Raw genomic sequence first — 16,321 nt, forward strand, 5'->3', positions numbered from 1 at the left:
CGTTGGGCCCAGTCCTGAAGTTCTTACTCAGTGAGAGTTTCGGTTGAATGAAGACATGGAATTTCAGACTTGGGTCTCATATGGGCACAGGAACCCTCCCCTTCCTGAGTCCTGGAAAAAAGCTACAACAAGATACAGAGAGGCAGGTAATTGCACTTCCCTACCTCAGAGGGTTATTGTGAGGATAATGACATTAAAGATTGTGTGGTGCTCCGATACTATGGTGAGAGGGGGCCACATGAGTACCTTAGATAGAAAGATGTTCAGCCCATGTACAAGAAAGCTATCTGCAACTCCAGTTTCCTATGCATGCTGTGATTGTGTAAGAAGAATATCAGAAGTCAGTGTCCTATATAGAGTGTGTTTTTATGTACTTCCTGAGCTAACCTGAATTAAGCTTGGAGTTGGACAAAAAATATTTCTGACTCAAGTCCTTGCTTCCTCTAATGCATTGGGCTATTTCTAAATTTGTGTCGGTGATCTGATGATTGTGTGAATATCATGATAGCTGGAAGAATGACAAATTTTGTCTTGAAATGGAAGTGTAATATTTTGGCAAGGGAAGATCAAGATTTTGTTCTAGATGACTTAATGGTGTCATTGTTGGAATTACTGCTTTTAAGGCAGAGTATCTATAGTTAAAATTGATATTTCCCTTTCTAATAATATTAAATTGTGCACAGTCAGATCCATCTTCTACGGGTATCAAAGTGTCACTTTTAGGACCATCTAGATTTTTAAAAGTGGTGTTTAAACCATGACAATCACTAGGCCTACATAAAATCCAAGAGGTCTCACAAGCTCCATTACTCTTTAACTATGAAAAAGAAAGACCTTTGAGGATGAAGAAAATAATAATTTTTTTCAGTCTAAGTAAGGTCTAGGTCTAGGAATTAGAAAGACAAAGGTAGTTAGGCTGTTTCTTGAACAGGGAAAAGTAGTAATGGGATGTGGATAGGGAATGCTGATTGTTCCCATGAGAAATACAAAGATGTAACATGAACAAGCAGACCTGTCCGGATAGTTTGCTATAGCACTACTTTTTTAATACAGATAATTGAAAAGATAATGAAATCCACCACCTTTCACCTGAGCTTTAACCTCTGAAATGGCCTCGTTGCTTTTGCTGATACAGACCAACACGGCTACCACTCTGACTCCGAAATGCTGTTTCCAAGTATTGATGTGCTTTACATAAGGTAAGGAAAACGCAATGGCATACCTAGCTCAGCAATACAGAAAGCTCTTCAGCTGAGTCTGGGTTATATATCCTTATTTCAGCTAGTAGGTTATATTATTGTAACACACTGCAGGCGGTCCCTAGACCTGTGAGCCACTGTGTTACCTCTTTGCCTCAGCAAGAGAGTGTTTTGCTGGAGATTAGACTGTAGGCTACCTGCTACACTAATCTGTCATCCTCACCTGCAAACTCCTCAAAGCCCAAACCTCACCAAATGTCATCCCACAAGTTCCTCAGAGATGTTTCTCTGAACTGCACATGCCCTTCCACTGAGCAGTCACAGAAGATATTAAGTTCACCGGCCTGTTAAAGAATCAGTACATCACAGCTTATTAATTTAATTGGGGTAAATACAGCTTTCCCTTCAAACACAGCACTAAATTGGTTTATTAGTAAAAGTAAAATGAGTTTACTAATAAAAGAGCATGGATTAAGCAACACCAAGTGAAAAAAGATCAAGGTAGAGATGGTTACAAGCAAATAAAAGTGAAAAAACCCACACATCTAAAAGTTTAAAACAATCTAGGAAGATAATCTTTGTTCAAGATGGTTTCGCTCACCCAAAGTCTCCTTTCCAGAATTTATTGATTGGCCTGGCCAGGCCCCATCACAGAGATCAAATCACTTGGATCCTTTGTCTCCTAAGGTGAAGGATAAATTTGGAGGCACTCTGTGTGCTTTATGTTCCCAAAGGGATTGTCTGTCTTACACGTCAGAAAGGCCTCCTGCAGCTACAGCCTCCTGTGCCTCTCTGCGCTGCAGGAGCCATATTAATTATCTGTCTCTCGAGTTCAGGATCAGGATAACCCCCTTTGGTTTAGCTCCATAGCTTTGTTTATTTCTAATACATAAATTGAGGTAAACCCATATTCCTTTATCTAGGACAGCCATTTTTAATTACCTTTACGTAGGCTAGTCTGTCTGGTCTTAAACATGTTCTATAAACCTCATACAGAGGGAATTCATAACTTCACATGTGATGTTAACACATGCATTTTCCCATGATATTAATAACCAGTATGTTATTAGCCCTCATAAGATACCTCACATGGCATATTTTGTACAGTTGTACTACACATTGCAGGAGTGTGTAGGGTGTGAATACAGGGATGCCCTATGTCACAATTATGTACACCTTTAAAATTATGAATATACTCAGTGTTTTCATACTGATAAGCTGAAGCGAGAACTTTTACAGGAGACAATTAGTAATGGATGTGTTTGGCTCTTGAGTTTTGCAGATTTTTTCCTTTCCCTCTAGAAATTTGCCCACTGGAGATTGTCACTATTACCGCAAAATGTGCATGTGACACACATCAGTAACACATTTGTGAATGAATTTTCTGGCTAGAAGGTAGCTGCTAATATAGACCTAAATCCTGCAATTGAATACATGACGTCAAAGAGATATCTGCACCTATGTGGCAACCCACTGATTTCAGTAGGGCTTTGCCAGGGTCCAAATATTCACCTATGTCTGTGAAGGGATGAGGGCCATCAATTGGGAATTAATAGTTCAAACAAAGCAAGACATCTGATAAGAATGGTTTGTAAATGTACTGATAAAGTATGCACAGTGGTAACATTAGTTTTATTTCACTGTGGCATGCACAGTAAGCTCATTGATATTAAGACAAATGACCAGGGATGAGTATAAAAATATTGCTTGGGCTTGCAGGAGTGAAATCAGGAAGGCCAAATCACACCCGGAGTTGCAGCTAGCAAGAGATGTTAAGAGTAACAAGAAGGTTTCTTCAGGTATGTTAGCAACAAGAAGAAAGTCAAGGAAAGTGTGGGCCCCTTACTGAATGAGGGAGGCAACCTAGTGACAGAGGATGTGGAAAAAGCTAATGTACTCAATGCTTTTTTTGCCTCTGTCTTCACGAACAAGACTCCCAGACTACTGCACTGGGGAGCACAGCATGGGGAGGAGGTGACCAGCCCTCTGTGGAGGAAGAAGTGGTTCGGGACTATTTAGAAAAGCTGGACGAGCACAAGTCCATGGGGCCGGATGCATTGCATCCGAGAGTGCTAAAGGAGTTGGCGGATGTGATTGCAGAGCCATTGGCCATTATCTTTGAAAACTCATGGCGATCGGGGGAAGTCCCAGATGACTGGAAAAAGGCTAATGTAGTGCCCATCTTTAAAAAAGGGAAGAAGGAGGATCCTGGGAACTACAGGCCCATCAGCCTCACCTCAGTCCCTGGAAAAATCATGGAGCAGGTCCTCAAGGAATCAATTCTGAAGCACTTAGAGGAGAGGAAAGTGATCAGGAACAGTCAGCATGGATTCACCAAGGGCAAGTCATGCCTGACTAATCTAATTGCCTTCTATGATGAGATAACTGGCTGTGTGGATGAAGGGAAAGCAGTGGACTTGTTGTTCCTTGACTTTAGCAAAGCTTTTGACACTGTCTCCCACAGTATTCTTGCCAGCAAGTTAAAGAAGTATGGGCTGGATGAATGGACTATAAGGTGGATAGAAAGCTGGCTAGATTGTCGGGCTCAATGGGTAGTGATTAATGGCTCCATGTCTAGCTGGCAGCCGGTATCAAGTGGAGTGCCCCAAGGGTCGGTCCTGGTGCCGGTTTTGTTCAATATCTTCACAAATGATCTGAAGGATGGTGTGGATTGCACCCTCAGCAAGTTTGCAGATGACACTAAACCGGGAGGAGAGGTAGATACGCTGGACGGTAGGGATAGAATACAGAGGGACCTAGACAAATTGGAGGATTGGGCCAAAAGAAATCTGATGAGGTTCAACAAGGACAAGTGCAGAGTCCTGCACTTAGGACGGAAGAATCCAATGCACCGCTACAGACTAGGGACCGAATGGCTAGGCAGTAGTTCTGCAGAAAAAGACCTAGGGGTTACAGTGGACGAGAAGCTGGATATGAGTCAACAGTGTGCTCTTGTTCCCAAGAAGGCCAATGGCATTTTGGGATGTATAAGTAGGGGCATTGCCAGCAGATTGAGGGACGTGATCATTCCCCTCTATTCGACATTGGTGAGGCTTCATCTGGAGTACTGTGTCCAGTTTTGGGCCCCACACTACAAGAAGGATGTGGATAAATTGGAAAGAGTCCAGCGGAGGGCAACAAAAATGATTAGGGGACTGGAACACATGACTTATGAGGAGAGGGTGAGGGAACTGGGGATGTTTAGTCTGCAGAAGAGAAGAATGAGGGGGGATTTGATAGCTGCTTTCAACTACCTGAAAGGGGGTTCCAAAGAAGATGGCTCTAGACTGTTCTCAGTGGTAGCAGATGACAGAACAAGGAGTAATGGTCTCAAGTTGCAGTGGGGGAGATTTAGGTTGGATATTAGGAAAAACTTTTTCACTAGGAGGGTGGTGAAACACTGGAATGCGTTACCTAGGGAGGTGGTGGAATCTCCTTCCCTAGAAGTTTTTAAGGTCAGGCTTGACAAAGCCCTGGCTGGGATGATTTACTCGGGGATTGGTCCTGCTTTCAGCAGGGGGTTGGACTAGATGACCTCCTGAGGTCCCTTCCAACCCTGATATTCTATGATTCTAAGCTGTGACATTTCTAAGATTGTACAGAACTAGAAGGTTTTTACATTAGTTCTTGTCTATGTATAAGAGAGTAATGTGCATTGATTTCTAAACAGAAGATGAATACCTACAGTACTCCCAAATTTGGGGCTGACTTTCCTATGAAGGAAAAAAATAGAAAGAACATGAGATGAGACAGCTTTATGTATTTGTGATTGTTCCATTAGCCGATAAAGTAACTTCATTTTTTCATAAGTGAATAATAAATGTACTATATCACCAGTACTGAATGTCAATCCCTCAACTTTTAAAAAAGATACGTTCAGAATTATTTAACTTTATATTAGCATAATTATAGAGTGTGTGTTTCATCCCACAGATTCCCAAAGCACTTTACAATTTTTCCATGCTCAGGGCTCACTTGACAGTGAAATCCAGCTACTTCAGAGATGGAAAATAACAGTGTGAAAAGCTCACAGCAACTTAAGTCAGGAATGGAAGGACCATACTACATTCAGGTGAAAATGTAGCAGAAATTTAGCTAAGCAAACTAATTAGTAGAGGTGGTCAAAAAATTTACTATTTTTCACGAGTCGATTAGAAAGAAATGATTATTTTTCTCCTCCTTCCCCTTCCCTTTTGGCCAAAAATTAATTTTGCCACAAGTGTTTTAAATAAAGGCCATATTTAGCTTTGAAAATTTTAGTTTGAAATTTCTACCAACTCTAAAAGTTATCCACATCAAGTTAAAATTAACTGCTGTGTCCTAGCCTCAGACTTTCAAAAGGTGCTATGGGACCCTTAATGAGCGCAAGAGGCCAAAGTCTTGACTTTCTATCATAACCAGAAGATGGTCCTTCCTGGAAAAGCTGTACCACTAATCTCATGCTGGGGCATTAATTTTGTAGGGACTGAGGCCAGATTTCTAGATGTATTTAGGTGCCTAAAGAATGCAGATAGGCATCTCATAAAATCCCACTAGATGCCTATCTGCATTCTTTACGGACCTAAATATGAAATCTGACCCAAAATGGCCCCAGTCCTCTAGGGTGCTGTGCTTAGACAAATGCTGCCTACTACTGAGTCATCTACAGCTCACAAGTTCTTTCGAGGAGCTACCCACAGGTGCTATCATAAAAACTAGGCTCTTTCTATTACGTAATATTTTTCTGCTCTTTCTATTTTTAAAATAATCTGTTTATTTCCAAGTTTAGGGGGGAAAATCTAAAGTTGACATTTAAAAAAAAATTGTTACATAAAAGAAACGATCACATTGGTGCTTTCCCTACCTATTGTTGACCAAGACTGATGGGTGCACATCACTCCAACCTAATTTAATGCTGTAGCAGTTTTTTTTGAAATCTCTGCATAGTTTTGGGGGTGGAAATGATTATCTTCTGTAAACAGACTATTGTCTGCACACTGCTTTTCTAGCACAGATGTCTGCCACTGATAGAGATATTGCTTTGGAAACTACTTAAACAGCTGCATTCTAGTCAGAGAGGAGACAAACAGACTTGACTTCTTGGATAAACATCTGGTTTAGTGACAGATAGCAGGACACAGTCTCACATTTTCTTTATGGAACAATTTCTCTTAAGATCTGATTTTTTAATAGTGGAAGTTAGCTATTTCAATTTAAAATAGCTTTACATAAAAACCACAACTTTAAGAAACTATCATTAGCTTATAGTTACACTAGGAGAAGGGACTAGATGCCCTTGTTCTGTTAGCTAACTACAGAACGTGCTATCGGGGGAAGAAGCTATTCAGTTAGGACCAACGTGACATCTGATGAGGGCACAGTACAAAGCCCAGAAGTTTTGCCCTCCATACTATGAACTCTGAAGCTTTCCAAGAACTATTATTTTAAGAACTTGTTGTTCCACCCATTCCCATTTGTGCACGTAGTGTTTAGCTGTGTGCGTGGGGTTTAGGATCTGTGTGCACACGCACACAGCTTAGAGGGAACAGTGATTTCAACCAAGTGGTTTAGAAATGTGCGAATCCACATTCTCTAAATTTATTTTGTTCCACCAGTAATTTTTTCGGTTTCCTAGGTGAATCAGGAAAACTCCAATGCAATAAATCCTGAGATGCTTAGGATCTGATTGGCCTGCTAACTCAGAGGTTATTCATCACAATCCCTTTCCTTTTGCAGTTTTTGCCTAGCACTCTATACATCGGTCATAAGTCAGTTGCAATTAATAATATTGTTGGAGGATGAAGGAGTTTTGGGGTAGGGATACCAGACAAGCACAACTGGAGGAGGACACCTAGATGCTGTGATTTGGGTAATCGTCATACGTGTTGTTGTGGAACACAATGCAACAAAGGATTGTGCGGAATGTATTTATTTTGTAGGAAAGAGGCATTATTTTAAACAACCCTGGATATTTTAACTACCCTTGTCAAAGCTTGACATCATTGGCTTTTTAAATTTCTGAACATAACAACAGCCATTTTGGGTCGACCAAAGGTCCATCTAGCCCAATATCCTGTCTTCCAACAGTGGCCAATACCAGGTGCTTCAAAGGGAATGAACAGAAAATCATCAAGTGATCCATCCCCTGTCGCCAATTCCCAGCTTCTGGAAAACAGGGGCTAGGGACACCATCCCTGCCCATCCTGGCTAATAGCCATTGATGGACTTATCCCCCATGAACTTACCTAGTTCTTTTTTTTTTTTTAAACCTGTTAGAGTCTGGGCCTTCACCAACATCCTCTGGCAAAGAATTCCACAGGTTGACTGTACATTGTGTGAAGAAATGCTTCCTTTTGTTTGTTTTAAACCTGCTGCCTATTAACTTGTGCAGATCAAGGAGTGACTGGTTCACATTCTTTTCCAGGTGCAAGGCACACTCCATTGCTGTCAGCCCATTCTCCAAATCATCACGATCTGGTTTCTTGATGTCCTGCTTGTGTTATGAGAAGGAGTAAATAACACTTCCTTATTTGCTTTCTCCACACCCATAATGATTTTATAGACCTCTATCATATCCCGCCTTAGTCGTCTCTTTTCCAACCTGAGAAGTCATCCTCCCAACAGGGAAGTTAAATTTTATTATGTTATGGTCACTACTACCAAACAGTTCATCTATGTTCATCTCTTGGCCCAGATCCTGTGCTCCACTTAGGACTAAATCTTGTGGGATCCAGGACTAGCTGCTCCAAGAAGCAGTCATTTAAGGTGACAAGAAACTTTATCTCTGCATCCCGTCCTGAGGTGACATGTACCCAATCAATATGGGGATAGTTGAAATCCCCCATTATTATTATTAATTATTATTATTATTTTATTGAGTTTTTTATTTTTATAGCCTCTCTAATCGCCCTGAGCATTTCATCATCACTATCACCATCCTGGTCAGGTGGTTGGTAGTATATCTCTACCGCTATATTTTGGGACTTGCTGCCATGCAACAACAGGCAGTAATAATTATTAATTATGTGTTTCTCTTTTATGCATGGCCTGTTTTTTTCAAAGCTATTCTGTAAAGCTGGAATACTTAAGAACTTTATAGAACCCTGCGTGCTGCAGAGGAAATGATTTAAAAGAGATCAATCAAAATCAACCCTGAGTCTGAACTCTAATATTTCAGAAAAGACTGACTGGAATCCATAGATCCAAACCCAGACCTACAGTGCCCATCAGATCAAAACTGCAACCCGACAGTTACCTAGTTTCACAGTGGTCAAAAGCGTACATAGACTGGAATATCATGAGAATACCTAACGTGGCAGAAATCTTGTGAGAACAGAATGAAAAATTTTGGTACTGTGGAATCCCAACTTGGTTTTGAAGCCCAACCTAAAACTGATATGGATCCAGACAACGCCCCCTTCGTCCAAATGCCATAGCACATCTGACAGAATAGCAAAGGTGGCATTCAGATGCTATGGTGAATCTAAAAACAACTCTAGGTTATTTTATTTATGCTTCCTCACTCTTCTTTACTGTCATCTAAGGAGTGAGATTGTGGTCTCAGACTAGATGATTTTAATTGTCCAAGGCTTTACATTTTGTCTTTTAATCTAATTGCTCATCTTTTACTCCACTGGGAGAAATGTTACAATTTTACATTTTCCTCAACCTACCCAATCGCCCTCAGAAATGTTGTTTATTGTATAAATAAACAAACAATTTTCCCTTCAAAACAGTAGAAAAGTGTCCGCAGATCATTGGGAACAGACTGTTATTACTACAAAGAAAATGCATCAATGTGGTCTTGGTTTCAAAACACTGAAAATAAATTTTTGTCCTTGTTAAAAAATAAAAACAAAAGAAGACTATCAGCCTTGACATGGACAGGATAGAAAATGTCTCATTATTTACGTTGCCTTAGTTGCCCTCCTGACGTTTGGAACGTGACGGTCATTTATTGTACAGCAGTATGTATAGTAAGTTAATCATCGCACTGTTCTCGTGGAGTTTAAGATGGGAATGTTTGGGCACTGTAAAGCTAGCTACCGTACAGCACAAGCTTCGGACTACGTCAATTAAGTTCAAGAACTCGGACCTCTTTCTTCTCCTCCCCTTTTGAGTCACAATGTAAAGTGCTCCTCAGAACTTTCAGTTATAAGTAAGCAGTCTTGCTACACTAGCAAGTTCCTCTGATAATGTTTATACAACATTCTGGCTGGGTTTCCATGACAGTACTTTGCAGGTCAATCTTAGTGACCTGTTCATTCACCTGTGTTCCCTCCCCTGCTCTGGAATCAAGTTCCCAGGATGTTATCCCTCCAGCTGTCCTTTGAAAGCTGGCAGAGAGCCAGAATTTACCCATTTGCTCCTGGATCCAAGTGTATAAGCATTCTTGCAATTCAAGCATGATAGCACTCCAGAAGCCCCACATAATGCCTCATGCAGCTGCCTGGAGCCATGCTGAGACCCTGGATCTCACTGCCATCTGGGGAGAAGATTCAGTGCGGGAAGCTCTTTTGGCCAGCCACCAGAATAAAGACCTTTTTGTGAACATGTCAAAGCAGATATCCGTTGGGATGCCAGCCAGTGCTGTAACAAGCAAATCTAGGGAAAGAATATTGAATTGAGGGGCAAAAGGAGGCAATCCAGCAAGGGACATGTGAGCTGTCCATTTTTATGATGACCCAAACAAACTCCTAGACAATTATAGTGCAACCATTCCCAGACATGGGGTGCAGCCTGCTGGCCACGCTCTTCCCTCCCACCCCCACTGAGGATGACTGGCAACACCCATCAGAGGTTAAGCAGGCAGATGCTGGCAAGGAGATTTTCTATGAGAACCAAGATCTTTGTGGCACTCAAGTCCCTAATGCTGGCCAGCTGCAAAGCCAGCCCCAGTCCTGCCCTACTGCAACAGACCACAATTCCTGCCCTATATTGGCCAAGCTCAAGTCCCAGGCAAGAACTCAACATGGGACCAAAGAGGCAGATCCCCCAGAAGGAACTTCAGCACGTAAGTACCTATCCTTAACTTAAGTATTATTATTATGCCACACTGCCTTTCTGCCTTCTCTTCTAGGTACCCCAGAGCCACAGCTATTTTAGATAGATACCCAGAAGGGCTCCTAGCTCACATCTATCCGCCACCCTCCATTGGCCCATGATGCCCTTTCAGCCCCTCTATACATGGTTCCAAAATGGCAGCTGCTCCATCTGGGCAATGGGCCTGTCTCACGGTAAAGCCATAACTATTGACAGTTTTCAGGACAGCAGCATGGATGGCATTTGCCCATCTGTCTATTTTCCCTTTTGCCTTCCCTTGTCTATTCTGCCTGGCAAACCCTCCCTCCTACAACAGACCAAAATAGTAGCTGATAGCAAGGCACACCCTCTCCCCTCCACGGCACATTTGAATAATGAACAGATTCATTTGTGCAAAATGCAACCGTTTATTAAGACAGTGGTTACAGAGAAAAGTTTGGTTAGTGTTCATAGTCTACATGAAGTAGACTTCGACACTACATGCCTGGTAAAGGCACAAACAGTACTGTTCCCTGAGAACATTCCCTATGTAATCTAGCTGTCAGTCACAGATTCATTCCTAGATTCCAAGGCCAGAAGGGACCATTGTGATCACCTAGCCTGACCTCTTGTACAACACAGCCATAGCACTTCCCCAAAATTATTCCTAGAGCATGTCTTTTAGAAAAACATCCAATATTTGTTTAATATTGTCAGCAATGGATTATCCACCATGGACTTTGGGAAATTGTTCCAATGGTTAATTACACTCACTGTTAAAATTTTACATCGTATTTCCAGTTTAATTTGTCTAGCTTCAACTTCCTGCCATTGAATTGTGTAACATCTTTCTCTGCTAGATTGAAGAGCTCATTATTAAATATTTGTTCCCCATGTCAGAATTTATAGACTAATCAAGTGACCCCTTAATCTTCTTTGTTAAACTAAATATATTGAGCTTCTTGAGTCTATCACTACAAAGCAGATTTTCTAATCCTTTAATCATTCAGGTTTAAAACAAACTAAAGGAAGTATTTCTTTACACAATGCACAGTCAACCTGTGGAACTCTTTGCCAGAGGATATTGTGAAGGCCAAGACTGTAACAGGGTTCAAAGAAGAACTAGGTAAGTTCATGGAGGATGGGTCCATCAGTGGCTATTAGATTGGCAGGGATGGTGTCCCTAGCCTCTGTTTGCAAGAAGCTGGGAATGGGTGTCAGGGAATTGATCACTTGATGATTACCTGTTCTGTTCATTCCCTCCGGGGCACCTGGCATTGGCCACTGTCAGAAGAAGGGATACTGGGCTAGATGGTAATTTGTTCTGACCCAGTATGGCTGTTTTTATGTTCGTATTCTCGTGGCTCTTCTCTGACCTCTCTCCAATTTGTCAATATCCTTCTTGAATTATCGGCACCAAATTGGACACAGTATTCCAGCAGTGGTAGCACCAGTGCCAAATATAGAAGTTGAATAACCTCTCTATTTCTGCTTGAGATTCCCTAGTTTATGCATCACAGGATTGCATTAGCTCTTTTGGCCACAGTATCACACTGGGAGCTCATGTTCAGCTGATTATCCATCATGAATCTGAAATCTTTTTCAGACTTACTGCTTCACAGGATAGAATCCCCCATCCTGTAAGTATGGCTTACAGTCTTTGTTCCTAGATGTATAACTATTCCATTTAGCCATATTAAAATGCATAATCCTTGAATCCTAGAACTAGAAGAGACCTGGAGAGGTCTCCTAGTCCAGTGCCCTGCATTCATGGCAGGACTAAGTATTATGTATACCATCCCTGACAGGTGTTTGGAGATATTTAAAAGCAGGTTAGAAAATGACAGACATTCCACAACCTCCCTAGGCACAGTGCTTAACTATTAAAGGTCCACCTGCTTCCCACACTGGAAACTATTGTTTGCCTGCAACCAGTTTACTAAGCAATCCAGATCATTCTCAATCAGTGACCTGTCCTCTACATTATTTACCACTCCCTCAATTTGTCTGTCATCTGCAAACTTTCAGTGATAATTTTATATTGGCTTCCACGTCATTGATAAAGATGTTAAATAGCGTAAGGCCAAGAACTAATCCCTGCCGGACACCGCTGGAAACACACCCACTTTATAAATTCCCAATTTACAGTTACATTTTGAGTCCCGTCAATTAGCCAGTTTTTAATCCATTTAATGTGTGGCCATACTAATTTTATATTGTTCTAGGTCGTTGTTGTTTTTTTTTTTAAATCAAAATGTTGTGTAGTACCAAGTAAGTGGGGTCATTGGAGCACCATTTCTATTTTTCTATGCACTTTCCTTATGTCTGCAGTGAAGATAAAGTAGAATTTAAGACTCAGGAATTGAGCAATTTTTGTTTTCACATATAGGGAACAGACACACACCTGTTTCCCCTGGTATAATTTGCAAGCTCTTTCAACACCTACAGCATTCCTGGGGCGAGGGGAGGGCATCCTGGTGAATAACTTTGGAATATCTCGCTGGTCTGTCCTTTGCCTTTTTGAAAAAGATCATTCTCTGCCTCAGAGTCACCTGCCTCAGTGTATCATCGTCAAAATGCAGGGCAGCCTAAAGAGGCTGCAAAGGGGATTACAATCGAACTTGCATCCAATGCTCCCTTTAACTTCTCTTACACTGAAGAAGTGCCTTCAGCAAACAAGCAAAACTGCAGAACCAGAACGGGAGCATAATTCCAGCCCCACCCCCAACCTACTAAGGCTCAGCAGCAAGTCGCCGCTACAGCAGACAGAAATCCCAGTGCAGCCAGCACTCCTCACATGCAGGCCACTTACCACTTCTGAGATTTCCCTAAGACTGGGGGGAGAGTCTGAGGGAGGAAAAGTCATCCGCACTAAAAAAAAAAACACGCTATCATGGCCTGTCTGGAACAGCAAGCAACTGTTTTTTTCTCCCCCTATTCCCACAGACATCATGCCAAAAATGGGGCCCCTATCTACTGCTGAGAGACCAACAAACCTGAGGAGGCAAAAAAGAAAGGCTTGGTGGGGGATGTTTGTAGAAATCGTGGCAGAGTCCCCGCGGAGGATCACGCTGACTGCCGTGGAGGCAGTACATGATGGCCTAGAGGGAGGAAGAAATGCAGCTCTCTGAGGAGATTGTGGCAGTGGCCAAGGAAGTGTTGCCATGTTCAAGGAAAACATTCTCGTGGCCATGGCGAGCACGGAGAAAGAGGAGGAGATGCAGAGGCAACTCATGGACACTATATGGATGCATAATGCTTTCCTCCAAAACGTGCTCCTGCTGGGCGAGCAAGCCCTGCAATCCTGTAAGACAGGATCCAGCCATGTCCTTCAGCCCACGGACAATATTGGCTACTGGGATCAGCAGCAACTCCTCTCTACCTTAGCCATGTGGCACTTGTCCCAGAGGCCATTCCCCTCCCAGGTCCAATATGTGCCTACCAAGAGCATTGGCTCCTTGGAGTCCAGGACTTTTGAGCCCTGCAACATACCTGAGAATTTTGCGTTGACTCACAGCACAACTCCAGAACTCCCGCATACAAAAAGAAGCAGAGGAAAGACTTATACACTTCTTGTGTACTGTCACAGAAACCATAAATGTAAGCTCTCTGGGGGTAAGGCACTGTCTTTCTATTTGCAAGAGGTCTCTACGACTCCTGTAATACAAGTAACAAAGCAACAATAAATCAGCTTCTGATCACAAGAAGTATCTAATCCCTGCTTTGTGTGAAGCCCAGTGCCTTGATTAAGTGTTTGTCCCATCTCAGGTGCAAAGGCATCACACTAATAGACACAGTATGAGACCTTGAATAGACTGGATTGTTGCTGGGCCAGTGTTTTTAATGCATAAAACACTTATCTCTAGCCAGAAAATGTTTGTAACTAGGGATTGTGTAAAAATGAGTCAAGTGCGCAGGTGAGGTCATTCCAGTATCATAGTGACCCAGGGAACAAAGCCCTTATTTTGGCAGTGTGGGTGCACTAGTACCAAGCTGTTACAGGGCGTGAGTTCCTCACCCTGTAGGGCATCAGAATTCCAAACGTAGGGCAAAAGCCTCACCCTAATAAAGTCAGTGGGAATTCTGACATTAACTTCAATGGAGCCAGCATTTTAGCCCCTAGTCTCAAGAGAACAATAGCAGGGGGCTTCAGCTACCATATAGGCCTGTCTACAATGGCTCCAAGAGGGCATGATCTTCGGGGAGAGAGGAGGAGACCCTCCCATGCTGGTATGTGGTGTCTACAACTTTCAGAGATATGAGAATGGGAATTCCCCAGGCCAGCCATCATGCCTTCCACCTCAAGGGTGCTTATGGCTCACAACTAGCTGGTACCAGTGCTCTTCGGATATTGCTCATAGTGTTTCACATTTTCCTCCCTCCTCTCTTGGATTAATCATCTTAAATTATCAAGAACTCTTGATGGAAATTAGATTAAAATTATAATTGAAGTTGCTAGCTGCCTATTTATAATAGTTTAAGGTGTTATGTTACCTGTTTAAATTCCTGACAGAGTATATTTTATAAACATGTATGTTACAAAATGTTAGAGAGCGCCTGAAACAGAAGGCTGCGTAAACAAAGAAAATGGTACGGAGGGAAACATATTGCTGCAAAGTCTGATATGACAGGGCTTTTCCTCAATGACATTGAACACTCACTCAGAGCTCTGGCCGCAACTGTGAAGGAAAAATAAAATTCTCTAAAAAGGTAAGTGACCAAGAGCAAACACTGCATGTAACGATTTCCTTGCCATTACTTATTATAGGCACCTGAGCTTAATATGGATTTTGAGACAGAGCAGCCTGGGATGTAATATATATACAATAACTCATGAAGATGTATTTGAAATTGATGTATTACACTAATCCATATACCTGCTGCCATCAGGACATGCAGGCAATAAGAACAACTTTCTCCGATGTTCATGTCAGGTTCTGGAGCCTTATTAATTTTTAGAGATGATAGCAGCAATGTGTTTCCAGTATTATAATGATAGAAGAGTCTGAATCACAGCTACCTGTAGTACTTTTCTGTGGCAGATAAAAGCTGATTATTTATGGTGTTTTACTCGGCCTACCAGAATTCAGATATTTGGTTACTGAATCTGACAATAGAGTCACATAATTATAGGACTGGAAGGGATCTTGAAAAGTCTTCTAATCCAGTCCCTTGCACTCATGGCAGAATTAAGTATTATCTAGACCATCCCTGACAGGTGTTTGTCTAACCTGCTCTTAAAAACCTCCAAGATGGAGATTCCACAACCTCCCTAGGCAATTTATTCCAGTGCTTAATGCCCCCTGACAGTTAGGAAGTTTTTCTTAATGTCCAACCTAAACCTTCCTTGCTGCAATTTAAGCTCATTGCTTCTTGTCTTGTCCTCAGAGGTTAACGAGAGCAACTTTTCTCACTCCTCCTTCTAATAACTTTTTATGTACTTGAAAACTTTTATGTCCCCTTTCAGTCTTCTCTGCTCCAGACTAAACAAACCCAATTCTTCCAATCTTCCCTCATAGGTCATGTTTTCTAGACCTTTTATAATTTTTGTTGCTCTCCTCTGGACTTTCTCCAATTTGTCCACATTTTTCCTGAAATGTGGCGCCCAGAACTGGACAGAATACTCCAATTGAGGACTAATCAGCACAGAGTAGAGCAGAAGAATTACTTATGTCTTGCTTACAGTACTCCTGCTAATATATTCCAGAATGATGTTTGCTTTCTTTTTTTTTGGCAAGTTCTTCACTGTTGACTCATTCAGGTTTTGATCCACTATGACCTCCAGATCCCTTTCTGCATACGCCTTCCTAGGCAGTCGTTTCCCATTTTGTATGTGTGCAATTGAACGTTCATTCCTATGTGGAGTACTTTGTATTTGTCCTTATTGAATTTCATCCTTTCTACTTCAGACCATTTCCCCAGTTTGTCCGGATCATTTTGAATTTTAACCCTACCCTCCAAAGCACTTGCCACCCCTCCCAGCTTGGTATCATCTGCAAACTTTAAAAGTGTACTCTTTGTGCCATTATCTGAATCATTGATGAAGATATTGAACAGAACCGGACCCAGGACCAATCCCTGTGGGACCATACTTGATATGCCCTTCCAGCTTGACCGTGAAC

The 16,321-nt window shown here is 41.9% G+C and overlaps 1 long non-coding RNA gene across 2 annotated transcripts in view; it reads left to right on the forward strand.

Annotated features, from left to right (window-relative positions):
• The first annotated feature begins 9,603 nt into the window (after positions 1–9,603).
• LOC125642139 (uncharacterized) overlaps positions 9,604–16,321 on the forward strand; it is a 75,005-nt gene continuing 68,287 nt past the window's right edge. The window contains exons 1-3 of one of the 2 annotated variants that reach the window (XR_007358310.2): positions 9,604–10,191; positions 11,210–11,325; positions 13,146–14,349. This is a non-coding gene — a long non-coding RNA (uncharacterized LOC125642139). Of the gene's footprint in view, positions 10,192–11,209; positions 11,326–13,145; positions 14,350–16,321 lie in introns of those variants that run through there. The other variant, XR_012669756.1, reaches the window with a different exon arrangement.

The sequence above is a fragment of the Caretta caretta genome, chromosome 1 (assembly GCF_965140235.1).
Source record: "Caretta caretta isolate rCarCar2 chromosome 1, rCarCar1.hap1, whole genome shotgun sequence".
Classification (NCBI taxonomy): domain Eukaryota; kingdom Metazoa; phylum Chordata; order Testudines; family Cheloniidae; genus Caretta; species Caretta caretta.